The sequence below is a fragment of the Salmo salar genome, chromosome 14 (genome assembly GCF_965601325.2).
Source record: "Salmo salar chromosome 14, fSalSal1, whole genome shotgun sequence".
Taxonomy (NCBI): domain Eukaryota; kingdom Metazoa; phylum Chordata; class Actinopteri; order Salmoniformes; family Salmonidae; genus Salmo; species Salmo salar.
The window spans coordinates 47,231,758-47,248,790 of record NC_138304.1 but is presented as its reverse complement, the minus strand read 5'-3'; the positions used below and the strand labels follow the sequence as shown (position 1 = coordinate 47,248,790).

The 17,033-nt window shown below is 43.5% G+C and overlaps 1 long non-coding RNA gene across 1 annotated transcript; it reads right to left on the bottom strand.

The window, feature by feature from the left end:
- Positions 1 to 414: 414 nt before the first annotated feature.
- Positions 415 to 4,836, bottom strand: LOC145860358 (uncharacterized). Its single transcript, XR_014380388.1, has 3 exons — positions 4,299 to 4,836; positions 2,368 to 2,505; positions 415 to 1,993 (listed from the first exon to the last, which is right to left on the bottom strand). It is a non-coding gene; the product is annotated as an uncharacterized LOC145860358 (long non-coding RNA).
- Between the last annotated feature and the right edge of the window lie 12,197 nt (positions 4,837 to 17,033).

The following is a 17,033-nucleotide window of genomic DNA, read 5'->3' as shown; positions in this document are numbered from 1 at the left end:
CCATCCCTAGTGCCTGGCCACACCCCCCATCCCTAGTGCCTGGCCACACCCCCATCCCTAGTGCCTGGCCACACCCCCCATCCCTAGTGCCTGGCCACACCCCCCATCCCTAGTGCCTGGCCACACCCCCCATCCCTAGTGCCTGGCCACACCCCCCATCCCTAGTGCCTGGCCACACCCCCCCCCATCCCTAGTGCCTGGCCACACACCCCCATCCCTACTGCTTGGCCACACCCCCAATCCCTAGTGCCTGGCCACACCCCGCATCCCTAGTGCCTTGCCACACCCCCCATCCCTAGTGCCTGGCCACACCCCCCATCCCTAGTGCCTGGCCACACCCCCCATCCCTAGTGCCTGGCCACACCCCCCATCCCTAGTGCCTGGCCACACCCCCATCCCTAGTGCCTGGCCACACCCCCCATCCCTAGTGCCTGGCCACACCCCGCATCCCTAGTCCCTGCATTATTGTTTGCCACATGACTTGAAACTGCACCATTTTGTTTCTCTCCATAGCCCACGCACTTTTAATATTTAAATAATAAATCATTTGATTTTTCATTGTGTTAATGATGGCGGATTGATTGATTTCCAAGTTAGTTTTTTCAAGATGAGTGATGAAAAGAATCATCCAACCCACTGGGTATCTCACTACACCCCCATATGCCATGTCTTGAAATATGCAGACAGACAGATTAAAAGTAAGTTTACATTGAAATACTTCTGACAGCCAACTTTCTAGCTCCGCCCACAACTTCTGGACTTCATAGCATTCCCAGAAAGCATTGATTATTGACTAATTATTAGTTTTACACTTAAGACATGACTCTGCCATTGTGCTGTAGAATTTGTGAACTTTGTCACTTGTATAATTAAGCACTAAGGCACGAGGGGGGTGTGGTATATGGCCAATATACCACGGCTAAGGGCTGTTCTTTGCACGACACAACGCGGAGTGCCTGGACACAGCCCTTAGCCGTGGTATATTGTCCATATACCACAAACCCCCAAGGTGCCTTATTGCTATTATAAACTGGTTACCAACGTAATTAGAGCAGTAAAAATACATGTTTTGTCATACCCATGGTATATAGTCTGATTGGTCCAATCATCATTCAGGGCTCGAATCACCCAGTTTATAATCAATTATATACATTAGTTTATACTGGATTAAGCGTACATTTTCCTTAACTGTAATTTCGTTAGTTCTGCTCTAACTTTCCCTCCATCTTGTGCAAACATCAGTTCTTTTTAAGTCTAGTTTATTTTATTTTTTTCTAACAGATTGTCAGTTAGATAGGTCATATATACAAAACCTTGCAGACAGCCTATCATATGAACATCATTTTCTGACTCAAATAAGATTCCCTCAAGGTTGCTACGATGTCCAAAAGATTTCAAATCAAAATGTTGTAATATGTAACTTTTAAGTTATCTACATTAGTCAGTCCAACATGACTTATAAATTCTGTCATGGAAATACATGTATTTCCTGTTAGCAAGTCATTTCCGGTTTCTATGCCTTTAGTTTTCTATGTGGACCAATTTATCTGTGAAATTCGGAAAAGCTATCCAAGGACTGTTCCATAAGGTTGTGTTTTTAGGAAGTGAGTTGTCACTTAATAAGCATTTCATATTGTTGAGTAATGGGATAAAGTTATCTTTATATATTTGTTGTCACTTATTAAACATCCTAAGTATTTAATATTTTTTTGGTGGTCCACTTAAAGGATTGCTGTAGATTGTGAGTTATTTTTATGTTTCCTATTGCCCTTATTTCAGTTTTTCACTGTGCATTCTAAGCATATTATTGGGGGACTTATTGCAAATGCATTTGAGCAAGAGGCTGCAGTCTGACCTTCACAGTCTGTGTTGAAAAAGCAATAGGAACTACTGCAGGTTGTTGGACCACTGATGTTGACATCCGGGATGCTGCTCCTGTTGTTGTTGTACCAGGCTCAACTTTTGGTTTGGCACCAAGTCTGCCAACTGCACTCTACAATGGGGACAAGAGAAAAGGAGGGAGAGATGTCATAACACAGCGGCCATTCTCCATTCATGCTACTGTAAAAATACCACGCTGCTTGCTTAGTGAGTACTGCTTCCCTCTAATTCAGGGGGAAGTCAGGACCTCTTCCTCACAAACATGTGACCGCCCTTGTGATGCGTTACAACCCACGCGCCACCGAAAAAGGCCTTCTTCAATGGCGCAAGGGGTGACACTTCAGGATTAGGAGTGAGTTTCGCAGTTCCCCATATGCTACACTACCATGCTTTAAGAATATCAGACCTGTAACAACACTGTACATTTTAAGCATATTATTGGGGGACTCATTGCAAATGCATTTGAGCAAGAGGCTGCAGTCTGACCTTCACAGTCTGTGTTGAAAAAGCAATAGGAACTACTGCAGGTTGTTGGACCACTGATGTTGACATCCGGGATGCTGCTCCTGTTGTTGTTGTACCAGGCTCAACTTTTGGTTTGGCACCAAGTCTGCCAGCTGCACTCTACAATGGGGACAAGAGAAAAGGAGGGAGAGATGTCATAACATTCTCCATGTGTGCTACGCATAGAGATCCTATTAAATTACTAGAGGGGCTATGTCATAAACCCTCAAAGTTCCAGAATGGTATGATAATAGAAGCCATTTTGGGGAGAAATCCAAACCAGTCTAATTGGAATTAATGCAGAAAAGGCATGGTCCGTGCTATCTGGAATACTTGGGACGTCCCTACCCCATTGTTGACATTTAAAGGGTAAGGGATAAGGTTAGGGTTTAGGATAGGGATGTCCCAAGGATGCTGGATAGCACTGACCGTAAAGGCCTAGGTGATTCATTTCATGCTTTTTATTTATATAGTTTATACAGGTTTTATAGCAATTTTATTTATACATTTCCTCTAAAATATACAGTATGTAAACAGACCATAAATGTATCAATGTTGCTTTTCTTGGAAAGGTGTGAAATGAAGCAATAAGGCCTGAGGGAGTGCCTGGACACAGGCCTTAACCGTGGTATGTATATTGGTTATATACCACAAACCTCCGAGGTGCCTTATTGCTATTATAAACTGGTTACAAACATAATTAGATCAGTAAAAATAAATATTTTGTCATACCCATGGTCTCATATACCACGGCTGTCAGCCAAATCAGCAGTCAGGGCTCGAACCACCCAGTTTATAATATGATACAATATCAGAACTTGTTGCATTTAAAACTTGTCTAAATCCTAACATCAACTGATTTCAGCCAGTGTGTATAGCCTGAAATCTGTATATAATGACGTCGGTAACCAACTGCCCATATCTCCGCCCTAACAATGGGAGTTGTTGTCCCAAAAGCAACAAGCTTAGGTACAAAAATAAGCCCATAGAAACGCATTGGGTTTACATGTATTCTGGGCAGATTTAGGCGAGTGAAACCTCTCGCTTCGCCTCGTCCCTATGGAACGTTGGCACATCTGCCAGTTAATTTGAAAAGATGTGTGGAATAATTCCATTGAAGCTGGCAGGCTAAATCTTAACGCTACAATGACATTCTAGACGATTCTGTGTTTCCAACTTTGTGGCAACAGTTTGGGAAAGGCCCTTTCCTGTTTCAGCATGACAATGCCCCTGTGCACAAAGTGAGGTCCATACAGAAATGGTTTGTCGAGATCGGTGTGGAAGAACTTGACTGGCCTTCACAGAGCCCTGACCTCAACTCTATTGAACACCTTTGGGATGAATTGGAACGCCGACTGCGAACCACCCCTAATTGCCCAACATCAGTGCCCGACCTCACTAATACTCTTGTGGCTGAATGGAAGCAAGTCCCTGCAGCAATGTTCCAACATCTAGTGGAAAGCCTTCTCAGAAGAGTGGAGGCTGTTATAGCAGCAAAGTGGGGGAGGTGGGGGGGGAAATCAACTCTATATTAAGGTCCATGATTTTGGAATGAGATGTTCAACATTCAGGTGTCCACATACTTTGACAATGTAATGTAGTTTGTCCATTCTGGTATTCTAATTCCTAATTCTATGATGCTAAAAGTTTAAGCATATGTATCAGACCTGCATCACAACACTGCACTAGTGTAGTTGCAAGTACTACATTGCAAGTGTTGTAGTTGATAAACCGCCCTGGCATGTGATATTTGATTATGAAACATTTTCATTGGTCCCCAATACTGGGAAATTGAGGCTTTGGGGGGAAAAAAGTAACAAAAACTATATGTTTAGCAAGCCGAATTTTCCGTAATGGGAGCACTAACGTTCCGTTTTGGTGGCAGGGTTTCTCAGGGGATTTCGCAAACCTACCAGAAACATTTCACTTCCGGCCGCATTCAAATGTTTTCTGTGTGGCTGAATTCTCTTCCAAATGTAATCAGTCCATGGAAATATGGTGGGAATCGCGGTGGATTTAAGCTTTTTCTTATGTTTGGCGCCCATTGTCTCTGCCATCAAATCCTTTTCATATTCCTCTGGTCTGAAGTGGTGTTCACACACTAAGAAATGTCTATGCCTTTCCACTGGTAAATTGACATCCTTTTGTATGGCTGCTAACCATCGTCTGCATCTTTGCACATCATTCGCCGGCAAGCAATGATAAAGAATATCTTCATCTTCCTGTGTGTTACAACCGGGTACAGCACACCAACCCACCATTATCACTGTGCTATCAATTCTGTTTCAGTCGACTCTCTTTGGTAAACTAACGTTAACGAGCCGACCTTTGGTAGACGTGTGGCCTCTCACATTAACAATGTTCGGCGTAGGTCTGCACAGATACAACAAAACGATATTATAAGGGATATAAATATCTGGATGCAAACATCCGTTTGGTATACTGCGCGCAGGATATCCGTCTGTGTTACTTTGTTCATTGCTATACAGGGTCATTGGGACGTACACACCCCATTGCTGACGTTTAAAAGTGTATTATTTTTTAACTAGGCAAGTCAGTTAAGAACAAATTCTTATTTACAATGATGGCCTAACCCGGACGACGCTGGGCCAATTGTGCGCCGTCCTATGATGCTCCCATTCACGGCCGGTTGTGATGCAGCCTGGAATCGAACCAGGGTCTGTAGTGACGCCTCCAGCACTGGGATTGCGGTGTCTTAGACCGCTGCGCCACTCGGGAGCCCCAAAGTTGATCTCCAGCGATTTTACACACATACTAAGAAAAAAATAGTTTTGAGCAAAATAATCAAATAATCAAATAAAATAAAAATGTACACAATTACAAAATTCAAGGAGTAGGGCATTAAAGGATGGCTCCCTATTGTTGGTTCCACTAGCTACCACAGCCACAAAATCTATATAATATATCGTAAAAATGTATATATAAAAAAAATGCTTTTTGGTCTTAATTTAAGGTTAGGGTTAGGCATTTATGGTTAAGGTTAGGGTTTATGGTAGGGACGTCCCAAGGATCCCGGATAGCACTGGTCGTGTTACGTCCCGGACATAAGTGATACATAAATCTTAAATTTTGAGTCATTTCGGAGAGAATTTTAGCACAGATTTTCTAAACAATACTGTACAGTCTTTGAAGTTGGTATTTTAACTAATCACTAACATGCCTCTCCGACATATAAAAACATAGATAATGTCGGCTCTATTCATGGCATTTCTAGCTGCAACGTTAGGCAACTGAACGTGGACCTGGGGTGTATTCATTACGCTGATTCTGTTGCAAAAAGTTTTGTCTGTTTTGCAACAAAAACCATTTACTCCAAACGGAAAACGTTTTGCAAAGAAAACAAGAGTCTCTATTGGACAAATACAGACAGGTCCCGCCCCGTTTCGTTCGTTCGTTTCCGTTGCAAGACGGAATGAATACGCCCCAGGTGTAAACGTCCCCACCGGACATTGCAGCGCACTTTTGCTGCTGACTGTCAGGCAGTGAGGCAGGATGCTGTTGCTGAGTGAATGAGTGGAAGGAGCTTCATATATCATTGGAAAGGAAGGGCGAACCCGGAGGGTATGTAGAGCGCTTCTGCTGCAATAGGCAGCTCAGTGACGTGAGATTCAACAACGAACAGCAGCATAGCTACAAACCTCTCCCTCAAAATGCTTCTTTATTTGGTTCTTTGTATCCTGACCGCCCCAAAGTCCTACCAAATCATTACAGCCAACATGGGAAGGGAGAGAAACTGAGAAATAATCAACAAACCGTTTCAGAGAGAGGATAGAACAATGTGCTTTCTCTCTGGGTATGTAGCAAGCTAGCTAGTAACATCTGCCAGAAAGTTAAAGTCAGAGGAGAGCGGGAGCAACGTGCAGAGATGAGGACAAAGGAACGAACCAATTTCACACCCTAGTTTACTGGCTAGCCACGGTTCTACTGTCAGAATGCCAAGTAAATGGACAGAATATGGGCGAAAATATTGCAAAGATTGGGAAAGAGAACAGGGTAAATTAAAATGCATAAAGAGCATCACAGGAGAACAATCAGACTTACAGGTGGCTGTACATATTGCATGCCACTCCAGCATTGCAACTGTAGATTACCTGGAATGTGTTGTTGAAGACATTGCAAAGAAAGGTAATCAATGTCCACAGAACAAAATGCACAGCGCTCATAAATGCAGTTATAGGGCTGCCGCAGCGCATGAGGAAGTAATAAATTATATTTGGAATGAGTCATACTCATTGATTATTGTTGAAAGTACTGATGTCACTACCAGGAAGCAACTGTGTGGTGATAAGATACAACGGCAAGAAACTCTCAAATCACACAAACACAAGAAAAAAGCAGGGTGAGTAACGGGGAGTTAGACTTTACAGGCAGATAACAGAAGGAAGTGGCAGCAGTACCAACTTGTATGGGGATCACCAGCATGTACCTCCTTTGGCCTCTCACTGGCTGGAACCCTTTTTTCCTAGTGTCCCCGAAGGTCCAAGAAATGGCTTCTGGTTAGCCTAACCCAGCACTTCAACCTGCTAGTGGGACTCCTGGTTGGTCTAACCCAGCACTTCAACCTGCTAGCGGGGCTCCTGGTTGGTCTAACCCAGCACTTCAACCTGCTAGTGGGACTCCTGGTTGGTCTAACCCAGCACTTCAACCTGCTAGCGGGGCTCCTGGTTGGTCTAACCCAGCACTTCAACCTGCTAGCGGGGCTCCTGGTTGGTCTAACCCAGCACTTCAACCTGCTAGCGGGGCTCCTGGTTGGTCTAACCCAGCACTTCAACCTGCTAGTGGGACTCCTGGTTGGACTAACCCAGCACTTCAACCTGCTAGTGGGGCTCCTGGTTGGTCTAACCCAGCACTTCAACCTGCTAGTGGGACTCCTGGTTGGTCTAACCCAGCACTTCAACCTGCTAGCGGGGCTCCTGGTTGGTCTAACCCAGCACTTCAACCTGCTAGCGGGGCTCCTGGTTGGTCTAACCCAGCACTTCAACCTGCTAGTGGGACTCCTGGTTGGTCTAACCCAGCACTTCAACCTGCTAGCGGGGCTCCTGGTTGGTCTAACCCAGCACTTCAACCTGCTAGTGGGACTCCTGGTTGGACTAACCCAGCACTTCAACCTGCTAGTGGGACTCCTGGTTGGTCTAACCCAGCACTTCAACCTGCTAGTGGGGCTCCTGGTTGGTCTAACCCAGCACTTCAACCTGCTAGTGGGACTCCTGGTTGGTCTAACCCAGCACTTCAACCTGCTAGTGGGACTCCTGGTTGGTCTAACCCAGCACTTCAACCTGCTAGCGGGGCTCCAGGTTGGTCTAACCCAGCACTTCAACCTGCTAGCGGGGCTCCTGGTTGGTCTAACCCAGCACTTCAACCTGCTAGCGGGGCTCCTGGTTGGTCTAACCCAGCACTTCAACCTGCTAGCGGGACTCCTGGTTGGTCTAACCCAGCACTTCAACCTGCTAGCGGGGCTCCTGGTTGGACTAACCCAGCACTTCAACCTGCTAGTGGGGCTCCTGGTTGGACTAACCCAGCACTTCAACCTGCTAGTGGGACTCCTGGTTGGTCTAACCCAGCACTTCAACCTGCTAGTGGGGCTCCTGGTTGGTCTAACCCAGCACTTCAACCTGCTAGTGGGACTCCTGGTTGGTCTAACCCAGCACTTCAACCTGCTAGTGGGGCTCCTGGTTGGTCTAACCCAGCACTTCAACCTGCTAGCGGGGCTCCTGGTTGGTCTAACCCAGCACTTCAACCTGCTAGCGGGGCTCCTGGTTGGTCTAACCCAGCACTTCAACCTGCTAGCGGGGCTCCAGGTTGGTCTAACCCAGCACTTCAACCTGCTAGTGGGACTCCTGGTTGGTCTAACCCAGCACTTCAACCTGCTAGTGGGGCTCCTGGTTGGTCTAACCCAGCACTTCAACCTGCTAGTGGGGCTCCTGGTTGGACTAACCCAGCACTTCAACCTGCTAGTGGGGCTCCTGGTTGGCCTAACCCAGCACTTCAACCTGCTAGTGGGGCTCCTGGTTGGTCTAACCCAGCACTTCAACCTGCTAGCGGGGCTCCTGGTTGGTCTAACCCAGCACTTCAACCTGCTAGTGGGGCTCCTGGTTGGTCTAACCCAGCACTTCAACCTGCTAGCGGGGCTCCTGGTTGGCCTAACCCAGCACTTTGGGGGGAGCAGAACACAAAGACACCTCCTTCAATCATCCGCCGTGTATCTAACTCATCGCTCATTATATCTCTGTCTGTTCCTCTACTCTCTGTAGAGCAACATATGGGGAATGGCAGCGGCAGCATCAACTTGTGCTGGGATCACCTCATCCTCTAGATCAGGTCTTGGCAAAGCCAGCCTGGGGGCCGTATGCGGCTTGCGACCTGATTCAATACGGCCCGCGTAATCATGCTCAGATCACATAAAGAATTTGCGATAGTAAAGTTTTGAAAAACGTATTTGTTATTCAAATTAAAAGCCCAATGAATACTTGCCTTTGTATAATGATTTAACTCCCACCGCTTGTGGGACATTCATTTTGAAGGCACTTATAAATAACAACTGTACGAGGACAGAGAGTGACTGACAGGCTGACACACACATCACAGTTACAAATAGTAGCTAGCTAGAAATTACGGGAAAATTTGTTTTCCAAGGATTTCAAAGAAAAGGAAAGCAGACAGTGAACGTAGGGTGTTCCAGCAAGAGTGGACATCGAAACATTTCTTTATTGAGGTATCAGGGAAAGCTGTGTGCTTAGTGTGCAAAGCGAGCAGCCCTGTCTTGAAATACTACAACTTGTCCCGACCAGGGGCGGAAATCCCGGGGGGGACGGGGGGGACACAACCCCCCCATCCTGGGAAAAATATGATTTGTCCCCCCCCAATATATCACTGAAACATAACTATGTAATTTAAATAATATTAATAATACGCAATGAAAGCAATTGTGCTGATTATAGACACTTAATAGCGCGTTTTTAAGTTTCAAAAGATTGCGACCCCCCCCCACCCATTGCCTCACAATGGTTTGATCCACTGCCAGTTCCTTAGTTGGCAAGGTAACAGAGGGGTCGTATCCACTGTCTGAAAGGCACTCAATGAACGTAACTGACGTGAGGTTAATCCAGTCAATCGCGCACACACACTAGCTGAATATGCAGAGCTAGCGCGCAAATATTAACTATTAAGCTAGCTAGTACCTATTCCATTTATGTGGCCTCGTCAAAGATGGAATGTTTGCTATCGTCAATTTATTCCAAGATCAGCATGCAGATGATGTAAGTTAGTGCTTCAAAGTCTCTGTGATAAGGTTAGCGATAAACTGGAGTCCAAACTGAACAGAACTACACTCTCTTCTACCATTGTCTTAAATATATTTAATGGTCTCGTTGCAAAAGCTAAATTGTCGCAAGGGAACTTTAATTTATTTATTTTATTTCACCTTTATTTAACCCGGGTAGCAAAGATTATAGCAAACACCACTGAAACTGAATTGGTGCTCGCTAGCTTTGCAAATTCAGCTATTGTTGGAAGCCTGCCAATATGAAACAAACTATTAAAATTACAAAAGGTTGCAGCATATGTTGTGTAAATGGTGAACTCATACAGCTGTCAACTCTTGTCATTTTAATCCGTTTCACATTTGCTAGCTACCTTTTAGATCGAAGCCCAAATAGAATGATAAAAGATAAGATGATAGAAGCCCATCTCCTACTGTAAATAACCTAGACACTGTGTGTGTGTGTGTAGCTAGCCAGCCAGGTAGAAAAATGTCAGAAAAATAAAAGACGGACATCAGAGTATTTTTCAGTACACCAAAACGCAAAGTAAGAACCCTAGTAGCCTAATATCTCAAAGACTAGTTGATAAAATGTTCATAAGAAAGAAATGAAATTCTAATGGAAATGTTTCACAATGATGTCATTAGGCAGAGCAGGCAACAGATGGCACACAGACAGCAGAGTTGGGGACAGATATGCAGGGACAGACTGGCAGAGACAGGGAGTCTCAGGTAAGTTTGTTGAGTCTTTGTTTGGCAACATTATGAAAGGTTCTCAATTTTTTTTACTTGTAAAATAGGAACATAATTGGAAAATGCCATGGATACCCCCACTCTCAACTTAAACTGGTGACTGAACTAAGATTTGTTAAAGGCAATGGTATTGCTGTTGTGATTAGTTGTGTAGTTTTGGGTACCGGTAGTTAGGAGTACGGCAAACACCTTATTTCTTTGGTTCCTCAATATACATTTACCATATTACAATGTAGGCTATGTGTTACAGCACTACTTTTGGTGTCCCCCTCAGGAATTGCTCGAGAAAATTTCATGTAATTGTCCCCTCCAAAGTTGATATCAGATTTTCGCCCCTGGTCCCGACACTTCCAGACGAAGCATGCAGAGAAATATAGGAATACGTCTTCTGAGCAGAGGGCAAGTGCATCGAAAGAGTTGCTTTCTCAGTTGCAAAAGCAGCAAGGACATTTCACAAAACTGCATTCAGGAAACGACGGAATTGCGAGAGCTAGCTATGTACTGTCCCACAAAATTGCTAAACATAGCAAGCCATTCGCCTAGGGCGAATTCATTAAATAATGTTTAATTGACTCTGCAGCAATACTTTGCCCCGACAAGAAAGAGCTGTTTGAAAATGTTTCCCTGTCAAGACGAACAGTGACGGCGTGTTGAGGACATTGCAGAGAATATGGAACAACAGTTGAAAGACAAGGTAAAGGATTTCACCCATTTCTCCATGGCCCTGGATGAGAGCAGTGATGCACGTGACAAGGCGCAGTTGTTGATATTCTTACGAGGCATAACCCCAGAACCCCAGACTGAAATTACAGAGGAGCTTGCTTCAGTGCAGGCAATGAAGAGCACAACCACAGGGAAATCTTTATTGGAGGAGGTTAATAAGTGTGTGACAAAGCTGGGACTGAGTTTTAAAAAGTTATCCAGTGTGACCACTGATGGGTGCCTAAACTTGACAGGAAAAAACGTTGGCCTTTTGAAAAGGATACAAGATCAAGTAGCTGAGCGGAACCCAGATCAGAATTTTTGCATTATTATTATTTTGCATTGCATTATTCATCAGGAGGTGCTCTGTAAATGTGTTCTGAAAATGATCCATGTTGTGGATACAGTCACTAAAGGGGTAATCTTCATAAGAGCAGAATCTTTAAACCACAGGCAGTTTGTCTCACTGTTGGAAGAGACAGAGTCGGGTCATGCAGATCTCCCCTACCACACAAACGTGAGATGGCTGAGTTTGGGGAAGGTGTTTAAAAGGGTGTGGGACCTGAAGTCGGAGATCAGAGTTTTTGCAAATTAAAGGAAAATATGTGGATTTCCCTCAACTGCAAGATAAAGAATGGTTGGCTGATTTTGCCTTCACCGTAGCCCTCATGAAGGAACTGAATTCCAAACTACAAGGGAAGAGCCTTTTTGCACATCAGATGTACAGCCTTGTCAAAGGAAAATTACTCCTCCTGACCCGCCAAGTAGAAGCCAACAATCTCACCCACCTTCCCACACTACTAGTCTGTTCCCTATCAGATCACCAGTGGAAGAAGTATACTTCGCTGCTGTGTGCTTTTAACGGTGAGTTTTCTTGTCGTTTTGAGGATTTCAATGTGTTGGAAAATGACATGCTGTTGGTTTCATCTCATTTCACCTTCAATGTGGATAACGCTCCCACTGACCTGCAACTTGAGTTTATCGATCTTCAGTCTGATGCAGTGATTGGAGAACTATTCAAAACAATGTCACTGACGAGGTTCTACGCATCTCTCGATGAACAAAACGTTCCAAAGATTAGGAGTCATGCTCAGAAGATGTTTGTACATGTAACCGATGTGAAATGGCTAGCTAGTTAGCGGTGGTGCGCGCTAATAGCGTTTCAATCAGTGACGTCACTCGCTCTGAGACCTTGAAGTAGTTGTTCCCCTTGCTCTGCAAGGGCCACGGCTTTTGTGGAGCGATGGGTAACGATGCTTCGTGGGTGACTGTTGTTGATGTGTGCAGAGGGTTCCTAGTTCGAGCCCAGGTAGGAGCAAGGAGAGGGACGGAAGCTATACTGTTACATACAGTTTGGGTCAACCTATAAATGTGAACAGACATTTTCAGTGATGAAATATAACAAGTCAAGGCACAGATCATCTCTTATTGACTCTCACCTCTCAGCAATCCTGCGCATAGCGACGTCAGAAACTATACATGACTTCACTGCTCTAGTCAATTCCCATCAGAGACTTCACTCCGCACACTGAGTAGTTTAAATGTAATGTTGAGCTCTTTGTTTTTTATGCATACCCGTTAACAAGAGTTCTGTCCGTGGTGCTGAATGCACAGTATACAGTGGGGGGAAAAAGTATTTAGTCAGCCACCAATTGTGCAAGTTCTCCCACTTAAAAAGATAAGAGAGGCCTGTAATTTTCATCATAGGTACACGTCAACAATGACAGACAAAATGAGAAGAAAAATCCTGAAAATCACATTGTAGGATTTTTAATGAATTTATTTGCAAATTATGGTGGAAAATAAGTATTTGGTCAATAACAAAAGTGTATCTCAATACTTTGTTATATACCCTTTGTTGGCAATGACACAGGTCAAACGTTTTCTGTAAGTCTTCACAAGGTTTTCACACACTGTTGCTGGTATTTTGGCCCATTCCTCCATGCAGATCTCCTCTAGAGCAGTGATGTTTTGGGGCTGTCGCTGGGCAACACGGACTTTCAACTCCCTCCAAAGATTTTCTATGGGGTTGAGATCTGGAGACTGGCTAGGCCACTCCAGGACCTTGAAATGCTTCTTACGAAGCCACTCCTTCGTTGCCCGGGCGGTGTGTTTGGGATCATTGTCATGCTGAAAGACCCAGCCACGTTTCATCTTCAATGCCCTTGCTGATGGAAGGAGGTTTTCACTCAAAATCTCACGATACATGGCCCCATTCATTCTTTCCTTTACACGGATCAGTCGTCCTGGTCCCTTTGCAGAAAAACAGCCCCAAAGCATGATGTTTCCACCCCCATGCTTCACAGTAGGTATGGTGTTCTTTGGATGCAACTCAGCATTCTTTGTCCTCCAAACACGACGAGTTGAGTTTTTACCAAAAAGTTATATTTTGGTTTCATCTGACCATATGACATTCTCCCAATCCTCTTCTGGATCATCCAAATGCTCTCTAGCAAACTTCAGACGGGCCTGAAAATGTACTGGCTTAAGCAGGGGGACACGTCTGGCACTGCAGGATTTGAGTCCCTGGTGGCGTAGTGTATTACTGATGGTAGGCTTTGTTACTTTGGTCCCAGCTCTCTGCAGGTCATTCACTAGGTCCCCCCGTGTGGTTCTGGGATTTTTGCTCACCGTTCTTGTGATCGTTTTGACCCCACGGGGTGAGATCTTGCGTGGAGCCCCAGATCGAGGGAGATTATCAGTGGTCTTGTATGTCTTCCATTTCCTAATAATTGCTCCCACAGTTGATTTCTTCAAACCAAGCTGCTTACCTATTGCAGATTCAGTCTTCCCAGCCTGGTGCAGGTCTACAATTTTGTTTCTGGTGTCCTTTGACAGCTCTTTGGTCTTGGCCATAGTGGAGTTTGGAGTGTGACTGTTTGAGGTTGTGGACAGGTGTCTTTTATACTGATAACAAGTTCAAACAGGTGCCATTAATACAGGTAACGAGTGGAGGACAGAGGAGCCTCTTAAAGAAGAAGTTACAGGTCTGTGAGAGCCAGAAATCTTGCTTGTTTGTAGGTGACCAAATACTTATTTTCCACCATAATTTGCAAATAAATTCATTAAAAATCCTACGTGATTTTCTGGATTTTCTTTCTCATTTTGTCTGTCATAGTTGACGTGTACCTATGATGAAAATTACAGGCCTCTCTCATGTTTTTAAGTGGGAGAACTTGCACAATTGGTGGCTGACTAAATACTTTTTTCCCCCACTGTACTTTTCCCTGTGTAGTTCATTGCCTGTTTAATAATGAAAATACCTACCAAAAGGAGAACATGGATGTGGTTTATTTCTGTGCATGATAAAAAAATAAAATAAATAGCATATCTGGATGTGATTTACAGTAGATATATCTGTCAACACAGTCATACACATGATGTATAATCCTGTAATATGATTCTGGACCACGATGGCAAAAATATATTATAATGTGGCCCTCCATGGAAAATAATTGCCCAGGCCTGCTCTATATGGAGGGCTACTAGCAAACCAGCACTACTGTTTTGGTGAGTACTTATCTCTACACATTGACATTTATTATGAAATAAAAGATGCCAAAAAACAAACTGTTTGGGCTTTTAGATTGTTATTCTTTATAAGAATGTATTTATTTAACCTTTAACAAGGCAAGTCAGTTAAGAACAAATTGTTATTTACAATGACGGCCTACAGTTTAAAGGAATACGATTATTTTAGAGCAATGTGACTTAACACTATTTCACAATATTTTCTTGAAAAAATATATGGCTTAACCATTCACTATCAATCACTTCTATAGTTAAGGCACAAGGGGTTGTGGTACATGGCTAATATACCACGGCTAAGGGCTGTTCTTAAACACAACGCATCGTGGAGTGCCTGGATACAGCCCTTAGCCGTGGTATATTGACAAATATACCACAAACCCCCGAGGTGCCTTATTGCTATTATAAACTGGTTATCAACGTAATTAGAGCGGTAAAAACTTTGTTTGTCATACGCGTGGTATACAGTCTGATACACCACGGCTGAATCAGGGAGCCTAGTGGTTAGTGTTGGACTAGTTACTGAAAGGTTGCAAGATCAAATCCCCGAGCTGAGAAGGTAAAAATCTGTCGTTCTGCCCCTGAACAAGGCAGTTAACCCACTGTTCCTAGGCTGTCATTGAAAATAAGTTTGTTCTTAACTGACTTGCCAAGTTAAATAAAGGTGTAAAAAAAAAATTTATAAAAAAATCAGCATTCAGGGGTCCAACAACCCAGTTTATAATTCAGATTAAATCATTTGGTGTGAGGAACACATAAAAGGGATTAATGCAGAGAAGCAAATTGACCATAAATATTTGATTGTCATTATGGAGACAACTACTGGATAAATGTACAAACTCCTCTCTTGCTGCTGGAACAAAAATGTGGGCTAGTTTTCAGGTCTTGTGGGTGGGTTTTGAGTGGTCATTGTGCTAGAAATTTTAGCTCGACCTGGCAACACTGGCTATCACATAACATACTGTGAACCCATTATGTCACTAAAAAGGTTTCAGTTTGAAGTAAACGTTTAACAGAAACTTGTCAAATTAAATGGAAACTTCTCAAGCTTCCTTCCCACTGCCCATTGTGAATGAATGAGTGTCATTTCTTTTGTAGGTACATTAATCTGCTGTCCCTATTTCAGCTCTTTGCCATATGGGAGAAAGTGTTTGATGAAGATTCCATAAGTCAGTCCAAAATGTTTTATTTTGTAAAGAGAGGAGTTGAGAACGATTACTAAAGAATAATATATTCAACGGAGTAGCTGTGGATCGCTAACTAAAGGATAATTAATATATTCAACGGTGTGGTTGCGGATCCTCCTTTCTCAGGATCTGCTTCTGTGCATATTCTCTGCTCTAGTCGTAGAGAACACACCTATTCAGACAAATGGTGCTTGTTTAATAAAGTTAAGATTAAAAGATGAATCAATGTCTGCAAGATCATTTAATGATATTCTAAATAACAGAGCATAGTAGAACGTCATCCGCACACACAGACGCTTCGGGATCTTTGGATCCCAGAAAAGTATTCTGCAGCCACGGCCTATATTCAAATGTACATGACATTCAAGGGTAGTACGGTTGTTTGAATTAACTCCCATTTTTGTCCCCCCCAGACAAAATAAATCTTCATTCCAGTTGATTTTTTTTTCTCTCCAAATGAATTGAAAATGGATAAAATGTTTATATAATATCAAACAACAAATAATACTGTATCAACACAATATAAAACTCTCAAATGTCAGAAATGAAAACCATGACATACAAAATGTAGATAGATTGAGTTACTTTCTTGAGATACATAACAGGGTCAATGACTAGATGATACAAAGTCCTCAATTTTAGAGACATTTTCCAGGTGAATCCTTGGTTTTGTCCCAACTCTCCTTTCCTCCAAAAAGTGTGCACTTCTCTCCACTGATTTGAATGGAAATGTGGTTAAAACGATGGACGCCACCAATCCAATGCTTTTAGATGTGTGGGAAGTATCGTATCTCACTGGGCTTCGGTCGAACCTGCTCAGACTGAACGAGTACACACTTTCAGGAGAAAAGAGATATTATTGGTACATACTCCGTTGGTTATCCTTGGAGCATTAACCCACAAGAGTTGTATTTGTTTTAGTCATTTATTTACTAAATAGGAAATAAGAAACTGCTATCATTTGAAGACTGAGTGATGCGGACTAGACGTAGACATTAGAAACACAGTGCATATTAGGTGTTGTTAGATAACTCATGAAATTGATGATCACAAATAAATGACATATCCGGAAACTATTCGACATGTGAGAGCTGGATGGATGGGGATGGTGAGCCCGATGAAGGAGCAGTCAAATGACTGACCATAAGACAGATCGGTACACGGTGACAGCCATGAGTTCCTCTGGAGCAGGGGCTGGT